We start from the raw sequence: 10,968 nt of genomic DNA on the forward strand, positions 1-10,968 counted from the left end.
ATCTTTGCCTATCGGTTTATGCCTTTTGAGTTAACTAATGCTCCAGGCACCCTTTAAAGATTGATGAGCCATGCTTTTAAATAATATCTGAGGAAATTCTTGGAAGTTTATATGGATGATCTATGCGTACATTCATCAATCCGAGCTGATCATTTTGAACACCTCAAAAAGGTATTCAAAAAATGTAGACTTTATAGGATTTGCCTAAATCCTGAAAAAGTGCACATTCATGGGTAGAAAAGGAAAAATTCTTGAACATATAGTGTCTAAAAATGGCATAGCGATTGACTTGGATAAAATTCATGTTATTGCTGATTTGCCTAGACCAACAACGGTCAAGGGGGTTCAAGCCTTCATGGGGCATTGTGGATATTACACACGGTTCATTTACTTGTACGCTATGATTGCAAAATCCATATATAGCTTGATTACAAACTTTGAATGGACCGAGGCATGTGAAGAATCCTTCAGGAAGCTTAAGCAAGCTCTTACCTCAGCTCCAATATTGAAAGCACCAGATTGGAATAAGATATTCCACATACATGGAGATGCTTCCAATTTTGCCATAGGTTGTATACTAGCTCAACCAAGAGACGAGAAAATTGAATTTCCTATTTCTTATGCTAGCCAACAATTGAACATGGCAGAAAAGAATTACACTACCACTGAAAGAGAAGGGTTAGGAATTATCTATGTTGTTAAAAAGTATAGACATTATCCATTAGCCACAACAAGTTTGTGTTCTTTGTAGACCACTAAGATTTGTTGTATTTGGTCAAAAAGCCATGCAGTGCAGGAAGAATAGTGAGATGATTCATTATTCTTCTGGAATTTGATTTCATTGTGGTTGTAAAAAAGGGCACTACACATCAAAGAGCAGATCATTTATCAAGGATTGTTTCAAGAGAAACACCTAAAGGGGTAGACGATGATCTACCAGATGCCTATTTGTTCTCCGTGGAAATGATACCTCGATGGTCAGAAAACATGGTATCATTGATGAAAATAGCTCAAGTGGATTCACAAATACCACTTCTTACTACAATTGGATTAATTGAGTAATCGTCTATGTATCAATTACTAGTTGGTAGGCTATACAAAAGAAATTGAGATGGAATATTGCTTTTATGCATTAATCCTGAGGAGAAAAACCAATACCTAAGTCAAGCACATATTACCATAGTAGAACTTCACTTTGTGCAAGACCAAACTATGCAAAGAATCTTGAGACTTGGAGTATTTTGGCCGACTATGAGGAGTGATGTTCGATCTTTTGTAAAGGATTGTCCTCAATGTCAAAAACAAACACATATACCTCATGTAACATTGTTTCAAATGTCACATGTTCCTAAGTGGAGTAACTATATATTTACTTACTTATCAAGCCAAACATTTCTTGAGGATATGAGTAAACGCCGTCAAAGAGCAATTTAAACTGAAGCAAGAGACTATGCTCTTATTGGAAATGAATTGTATCGGAGAGGTAAAGATCAACATTTACGTCTTTGTGCAAATGAAGAAGAGTATATTCTGATTATAGAACAAGCACATGTTGGATTAGCTGGAGGTCACTTTTCTAGTGAGACCACCGCAAGAGAAATCTTGATGGCAGGCATATGGTGGCCAACACTTTTTTCGGATGCCAAATAATATGTTCAAAGGTGTGATGCTTGTCAACGATAAAAAATGCCAACACGTGTAGATAGCATGCCCTTAAGACCAATGATGGGTGCTAGATCTTTTGCAAAGTGGGGTATAGATTTTGTTGGGCCTATACAGCCTCCTGCTTATAGAACCCAAGCTCAATATATCATTGTAGCTACAGACTAAGCGGGCCAAGGCTAAAGCAACTCAAAAGAATGCTACCAGAACTATTGCCACATTCTTATATGAGTATATATTCACGAGATATGGACTGCCAATAGAAGTTGTCAGTGATAGCGGAACTCATTTGCTCAATGAGGTAATCGAGTATTTGCTTAATGAGATTATGGTCATCCATAACAAATCAGTTCCCTATCACCCACAAGAAAACGGACAAGCTAAGCATATGAACAAAATTCTTAGCTCGGTGCTGACTAAAGTGGTTAGTTCAGAAAGGACAGACTGGGAAATGAATCTCCATGTTGCTCTATGGGTTTATCGAGTTTCATTCAAAATAGCTTTAAATGCTACACCCTTTAACCTTGTTTATGGTCTTGATGCCATACTGCCAATAGAATTTCTATTTCCAACATTAAGGGTAGTTAAGGATCTTGAGTGGGCTGGACATGAATTGTCAGAAAGACTTGAAGATTTAGAAAATCTAGATGAGCAAAGGCTAACTGTCGTAGCTCATATCTATGCACAAAAGCAAAAACAAAAACAATTTTTTGATTCCCATCTAATAACAAAAATCTTCAATAAAGGGGACTTAGTTTTAGTCTATTCCCTCAAGCAACACATTCCCAAGTTTAAGAAAAAGGGAAACGGACCGTTTATCATTGAAGATGTATCTCTAAATGGAGTTGTAAAATTGTCCACCCTAAATGGTGAACCAATGGCTAATTGAATTAGTGGATGCCATTCAAAGAAATACAATTTTCCACTAACCAATTTATTGCTAGAGAGAATGCATGCAGCCAAGCAATGGAGGATTAAACGACAATAGGTTATTGATGAATCCCAAGAGGAAGCTCGGCTTCGGGTACTCAAACGAAAAGTTGCTCTCAGGAATTAACAGATACCGATTCCCATCAACATTCTGGAAACAGATGACCGATAATGGGAAATTGCCTAAAGATGCAGTTTCAACAAATGATGAATGGTTAGACGGAATGGACCTGCGCATCAAAGTACAGCTCGACAATCATAGCACAAATGCTTTGGTCGACAGAGGAGCTAGAGTAAATGCAGTCAATTATTCCACGTACAAGAAAGCAACAAGTTAGTCTTTGACAGCACGAACAGCGACAATCAAAGGATGCAACAAGAACCCAACACCAACATTGCGAGTAGTCAACTTGAACGTGATAGTACATGGATGTTCATGTCCTCATCAGTTTGTATGCTTACCAGATGAACACATGAATGAGACGATGATTCTTGGAATTCCCTGGATGCAAACATACAAAGCAGTACCAGATTGGGATACAAATCAGCTCAAGCTATCACCTAAAGGCGGGCAACTCATTGTTCCAATTGCACCAAGCAAGGAGGAATGGAAAGGAAGAAATCAGCAGACCAAACCACGAAGTAATCAATATTCTCTATCCCCTCGACAAGCAAATGCTACAAGTAGTATGCAAGGAGTCAGGCAAATTTGGGTACCAAAAGCACAGCTTAAGGACAAGCCGATTCAAATCTTGGTGCCCAAAACATCACTGACAAAACCAAAGAAGGTTCCAAGGGTCAAAACATAGAGACGAGTATCTCTGAGCAAGTAACCTAAGTTGAAATGGATTTGGCAAAAAAAGGAGCACTTATCTTCTCCAGAAATCGTAAAACCAATCAAGCAATGGAGAGTTAAGTCTCAAAAGACTCCACCACACAATTCCACACCAAGCAAACCAACCTACCAATGGCGAGAAAAATCTCGACAACAAGCAAAAGTGCTACCAACAGCTCAGGCAATCAGCATGCTGAAGCATTCTGATAGTACAATCAAACAGAGAGTACACAAGCTACAAGATTTTCTCTTTGGGACACAACAACAGCAAACCTCGACATCAGAAACCCTTGAGTTAATTACTCAAGACCCAGATCTTGCACAACATAGTGGTTTGAATTGCATTGATCTTCAAATCACGGCTATGCGTAGACACGATTATTTAACCCAGGCACACAGTCGTCCCGGAGTACACCATCTAAGAGGGACGGAAGGGCACTAAGTAATTAAGGGCAATGTTTGAAGAGGGAGAAAAAAGTTCGATGTTACCATGTGATTTTTTGCAAGATTACCTAATAATGCCCTTAAAATACATCATCAAGGAAAAAATCACTGATAATATCTTCCCGATGAGTGTAAATAGTGTATATACTATTAGAAAATCATCAAAAAATAGTCCTTTTTTGTTATTTTTCATCATTTTTTTTGTTAAAGAGACTTAAAAATGGAAAAATCCAACAAAAGCCAATAAAGATGTGTTTTTCAATGGATTTTCTTAATTATTGGATTTTTACTTTGCTTTTCTAGCCCATTTTGTTATTTTCTTTGATTTTTTCAATAAACAGGTCAAAAATTAATAATAAATAGCAAAGGAGCTCAGATGGAAAAACAGAAGACATGGTGGTGATCAAAAAGACAAGGCGCACAAGCACAAAAAATTCAATGAAATCGGAAGATGGAAGTGGGAAGCTTAAATTAGGCGGCCAGACTTACTTTTGCAAAATTCTTGCAGAATGAGCTAGGAATCCAATCGTGGAAATTTTTGAGTCTAACATAGATTCACGGCCTAGTAGGACTGATGGGGAAATATGGGGAAAAATGGTTCAGGAAGTTCGGGTATAGATATCCAAGGCAGGCTAAAACAACCTCATTTCCATTTGTCACCTTTTCAGAGAGAGCTTTTCGACCTCTTTCGCGCGTACTTTCTGGAGTTTACAGTTGCCCGTTTTTTGCGCCATCTCACACAAGACATGAGGGGTAAGTTCTTTACTCATCAATGATCCATTTTGTACTGCCGGTAGCTAGTCTAAACCCTTAGAAAAAACCCTAGAATCCGAGCAGTGCACGAAGACCTATGACCAAAAACTGACCATAGCGGCCTCTCAGCTTCACCAAATCAGATGGGATTTGAACTGTAGCATGCCCTAGCATAATACAACCTTTCTATATCATTAATTGACCATTCGGCAGGGGTCAAGGGGGTCCTCAGTAGAAAAGCTAGGTTTTTGGCAGATGCCAGAATTTGGTTCTGACTCCATAGACAGCTTGCCTACGAGGTTTATATACAATGTATATGATTGGTTTTGTGAAATCAATCAAGCAAAGCCCTCAAAAAGAAAAAAACGGCTCGAAGGCTAGAAAGCGTCAAATTCGACATACAAGGTCAAACTGACTCCAAATGAGCCAGAATTGGATGAGTTTCTTCACGACTATGTTGCGGACAAGTCTAAAGCCTCACAAGTGACAAACCAACTCAATAGGTAGTGCAGTCAAAGCAATCGGTGATTTCAGAGTCGACAAAGCACAAAGTGATGTCGACAAGTTTAAACTTGACCAAATTCAATTTAGAACTTGTTCTAGGTGTATAGAATGTGTCTAGGTCAAATTTTAAGTTTTGCAAGAAAATTGTGATTGCTGTAAATAATCGCGATTATTTACTTTTGCACTATTTTTGCTTGGAAATTGTATCATCACCTTACCTATCATGTGTACACACCTATTACATGCCAAAAATCAAGTATGAGCCAAAATGAGCATCTATAACTTGGAAAATTGCAAAAAAACGCAAAGAAGTCTTTGCAAGCCAAATTTTGAGTTATGGACCACTTTTTTTTATCCAAATCACCTCATATCACATACACAGAGTCTATACAGTGCCTGGAACCAATTTGTAGCAAAAAATATTGATTTTGGTAGAAATGTTAATAGTCGCATCTATTTACTTTCTAGCCAAAATGGAGAAATTTTGCTATTTTGTCATCATACATCCAAAGTACATGAGGTGTTAAGCCCACTAGCCAAGTTTGAAGCAATTTGGAACTCAAAATCTCAAATTCCCTTTATATCTACTATTTCACAGACCTAAAGCCAAAATCTGGTATCATTTTCATTCCATGCATCCAAATGAGCCCATATTTCACTCAGAGCATGTATTTCATATATACTTCAAGCCTATGATGCAAGTTTGCAAAAAGTTGGAGAAATTACTCAGCTGTAAATAATTGCGATTATTTACTTTGGCTGCAAATTTTTGTTTGAACTTTACAATTCTGTTCCTTGCATGGTTTTATGCATCTATGCTTGTTCAAAAATTGATTTGAAGCAAATTGGACCAAAATTGTTAGCATTTCAGACTAAAGGACATTTCGGAGAAAAATCTGTCAAAGCTGCTAACTTTGACACCCTATTCACTGAACAGGAGCCATGCAAGCAGCAGAGAGAGCCAAGAAGAAGCTCAACCAGCCCGAACTGAACCATCCTTTGGAAACTTAGAACGCTGCATTTTACCCAAAATACATCCTTCACAAACATGTTTGACAGGTGCTTCAAGAGGCGGCAAAGAAGCAACCATATCAGATTTCTGCAAACGCAGCAAACTGGAAAAATTCAGATGACCAAAACGTGTGTGCCAAAGTTTTGCATCTGAAATAGCCCTTGAATGTGCAACACCATTTGCAAAGTTTTGTCCACACCTGTCATACAAAGTGAGCTTATACAGCCCACGGCACAAAAGGCCAGATGCAACAATTTCATCACCAAAACTGAGATCATGAACTGTACATCTGTCATCCACAAATTTGACTACAACTCCAAGTCTAGCAAGTGTGGATACAGACAAGAGATTCTTCTTGATCCCAGGTACATAAAGTGCATCAACAAGTGTGAAGTAGCTGCCATTAGCAGCAGTGAGCACAATCTTTCCAACTCCCTGAATTGGATAAGAGGCATTGTTGGCACAAGTGACTGAATTTCCATGAGGGACAAACTCGAGAGAGGTAAACAATTCACGATGTGAGGTAATGTGCTTTGTAGCACCACTGTCGAAATACCACAAATGTGAATTTGCAGCAACTGACAAGCATGCATAATGGACAGCAAGATTGTAAGTGCACTCTGCGCTAAAAGCCCATTTGTAGTGGAACCAGTATTTGCAGTGGAACCACCCTCTTTCTTCTTAGCCTCTTTGGCCTTGAACTTAGGACACGACGTGATCAAGTGATCATTAGCTTTACAATAATGGCAACGCATCTTCTTTTTTCCCTTATCACTAGAATTGCCAAACGAAGTGCTGCCAGCAAAAGCATTAGGAACAGAAGTTTTGCCACTCGCAGCAAAACCATAAGAAGTGGCTACATTACTGTTACCACCCTTTCTCTAAGAAGCAATAAAAGCCTGTTCAACTGCACGCTCTAGCCTTGTTTTTTCTGGAAAGTGACTCTTGCAACAGCAATGTGCATAATGCATCAAACTTGACAACTTCTAGATTTCCTTGGGTCATAAGTCTCCAAGTACTAGCAAAAGTCTAGTAAGAATCTGGTAAGGCATCAAGAACAGTTTGCACAAGGGAACTGTCTGAAATGACTTCTCTTGCAGAAATAAGTTGCTTATTGATATCCTTGACACTAGCAAGGAAAGTGTCCATATCATCTTCCTCATGCATAATCTTCGACTCCGGCTCTTTACGTAGCAAAGCAATTTTAGCCTCATTGCGGCTTGCATAAAGACCTGCTAGAATATCCCAAGCTTGTTTTGCAAATTTTGCTGAACGGATGTGAGGAACAATGGTGCGCTTCACAGACAACGCAATCAATGCATGAGCCTGCACATCCTTTACATCCCAACGAGCTTGTTCTACTGTAGGCAAAACAACTCTAACAGCAGCAATCCTTGCAGCAAGACCTGCAACATCCTCAACATCGCCTACATCCTTAGAACCAGGACGTACATCAATGCCCTTCACAATGTTCCAGACGCCCTTTGACACAGAACATGTTGCATCATATAAGCCCACATAGGGTAGTTGTCTCCATCCAACCTGTCCTCAGCAGCAAACATCTTGAACACATTTGTGTTGTTGTTGTCAGCCATGGTAAATGCTGCACCTAATGTGAAAACTGCCCAAAAATAGGAGAAATAGAGCGGGAACAACACGTGCTATATAGCAATAACCATAGAAGACTATAAGGCACCTGTTATGCAGAAAACGGCACTGACAAAAATTCTGCACAAAATGACAAAATTGCCTGTGCAGACCTGCCTGTAGTGGAAACGGAGGCCGAAATGAGCCCAAATCAAAAATCTGAGCAGACCTAGCTCTATGAGCTATCCCGAAGTATTTGTCGACCTGCGAACGCTTGCCAAAGCTCACTGAAATCGGAGAAAGTGAGCAGGCGTGTCTGGAGCAGCTGGCGACTAAGCCCGGGAGGACGCAACCTGCTCTGATACCAATTGTTGGAATTAGGGTTGCAGAGAAACAAACACAGCTTGGAGAAGACGAAGGAAGCTCAAGGCACACAATAGAGAGTGTGTTACTTAGTGTGCAATGGAAAGATAGATAGCCCTAGAGTGATGGGCGTATATACAATGCTCGGGGGGAAAAACCTCCTAAAGAGGGAAAAAATGCCCCGGCGGTCCTAGTGTGTTCACACACATCACTACCACATGTATATGGTAACATCAACTTCCCAATCAAGGGAGTAATGGAGTCTTGTTGTCCCTTGAAATTTGTGTCAACAGTTACAGTATCTCCCATCTCAAAAGCTTGAATGCCCAACTTGGTGGCCAACTCCGTTGATATGAAGTTGTGAGTAGAGCCAGGGTCAAACAAGATGAATACATCATGTTCCCTTACCTTTCCCCAAGAATAAGAGAGGAATGATCCTTTGAAATGAGCATCCTCTTTTGGAGCTTTGATGGTGGAAGCCCTAGGAGTCTCGTTGCGATTTTTTCTTGGGGCAAGAACGATAGCCATGTCCTTACTCCCCACACTTAAAACACTTATGCTCCTTGCGAAAATCTTCAAGCTCTTCATGAGAGAATTTGTTTTTACCTTTATAAACTCCCTTCTCCTTGTACCTATTGTTGCTGTTGTGGGAAGTGCCTTGGGAAGAATTTTGGTCATTGTTTTTCCCCTTTGCATCATTTTTGTCTTTGTTTTCCATGGGTTTGACATTCCGTCTAGCCCCTTGTTGGAAATTGATGCAGAAATCAACCATGGTGTTGTGGATTACTTCGGTGATAGAACCAGGCCATTGGGATTTGACATACTCGGCCATTTCTTCAGGTAATCTTGCACAAAATTGTTGCTTTTTCTCAACAAAGTCTATCTTTTGGAAGATAGTAGCCTTGAGATGTAAATCTCAAAACTTTTTCACATATTTGTAATAGAATCATGTGAGAGAAGCTTCAAACTACGCCATTCCGTAAGTACTTTGTCCTTTGCATCGCTTGCAAAGAATTACTTCATGATGGAAACTCGTAGAGTTTTCCATGTCTTTGGGGCTTTGCCGTTTCCACGAAGGCTAGCCCACCATTGAAGAGTAGATTTCTAAAAGTGCATAGCTACATGGTGTAGCTTAGAGGACTCTGTGAAGCCCTCGTCTACAAAGGCCGCATCTGTTTGCTGGATGAAGGCCAATACTTTGTCGGTGGCACCAAAGGTGCCATCATAGGTAAGGAAAGAGATACTCTTTCCTCCCTCTGAATTTCTTGAGCTTTTGTGATCTTCTGCATGCAGGATATGATTTGTTATGTCCTCTCCTCTTGTATTCTCTAGGAGAATAGACATAGCTTTCGTCGGGAGAGGAGGAAGGTGAAGAAGAAGGAGAAGAGGGTGACCTTTACTTTCTTTGTTTCCTTGTTCCCTTTTGGAGTGACAAGGAGAAGGATTGTGTATTGACCATTTCTTCATGGGAAGAGTTGGCGATCGTCTAGACCGTCATCTTCGTGGAGCCACATCTTTAGAGGAACTTAGTGATTCATTATTTTCTTGTTCTTTGGATTCCTCCTCTCGTATGGGAGAGAGTCTTCTTTTGGGGGTCTCATCAAGAGGCCTCCTAAGCTCTCTCCTCTTGGAGAGGAAGAGAAATTCCATAAGCACGAAGTTGTTTAGTAACTTAGGCTTGCAAAAGTAGGGTTTCCCATAGCTTGATGCGACCTAGTAACAAGATAATGAAAACACATGGAGGCATCATCATTAGCACCTTCATGTGCAAAATCAAAATTATCAATGTTCATTGTACTCTCTTGGTTATTGTCAGCCACGATAATTATACTTACTTGTTTACTTAGTGTATTCTTAGTTGCTACTCTTCTTAGCCTTTGAAAATAAGCACTTAAGTATCTACATCCACGGCTCGAATTGGTTAACTATAGAGAATAGTGGGGTGGGTCTAACATAGCAGAATTGCCGAGGGATAGCTCCTTTTGGACTTCTTATGGCTCAATAATGGTAAAGACGTAGGCAAGTCTAAAAAGACCCCATTATTATGACCAAAGCTCTCGAGGTGTGCACCATATCCCACATAGCGAGCTCAACAAAACCGATAATAGATCCCAGTCCCACTTAACCTTATATAATTAACAAAATCAACCATTAATAGGGTACTTAAGGACCTCTCTTCTTAAGCAAGAAAAGAGGAACCAAATGCTCTGATATTAATGTAATGGAAATACCCTATGAACTTTGAGAATAGTGGAATTAAGAGAATTTGAGTAAACATTTTTTGTGAGATTACTTTGAGAACATAGAGGGTGAACTTAATTGATGGTAGAAACATGAACATATTACGTAATTAACTTGGCATGAACAATACTTTTGCAAGAGAGAGAGTATCAGAGAACATGACAATAGTTGAGGACCGGATTTACTTGGAGCCGGTCCCCCCTCTAAAAGGCGTTTGTATTATAGATTCTCCCATCAAGAGAGACTTGGTATAATACAATCTTTGTGTTCCTTGTGACCTTGGTGATGCTATGAAGATGGAAAGCTTCATGCATCACGAGCATAACATAAACTTTGCAAAAAACATTAACTATCCAAAGCCTCAATCCCAAGGCCTCAAACACCTTCGAAGGTGGAGAGAGCTAGCCGGGAATGAGGGTAGGGAAGAGGAAGAAGAATCATTCATAGAAGAAAGAAATAGTTCCTCACTTATCATCACTCTTATTACTTAGCATAGCATAATAGCATAATAATGAAGATGAAGAAGATGGCAAGCTTAAGCATTGAAGCATGGCTCTTGGTTGGATTTGCATTCCATATCCAAGAGTGTTGGTGTAGGCTCTTCACTTCTCAACAAGCTTGGAGACGGAGATGGAGC

Source organism: Adiantum capillus-veneris, chromosome 23 (genome assembly GCF_014529385.1).
Source record: "Adiantum capillus-veneris isolate H3 chromosome 23, ASM1452938v2, whole genome shotgun sequence".
In the NCBI taxonomy this organism is placed as follows: Eukaryota; Viridiplantae; Streptophyta; class Polypodiopsida; order Polypodiales; family Pteridaceae; genus Adiantum; species Adiantum capillus-veneris.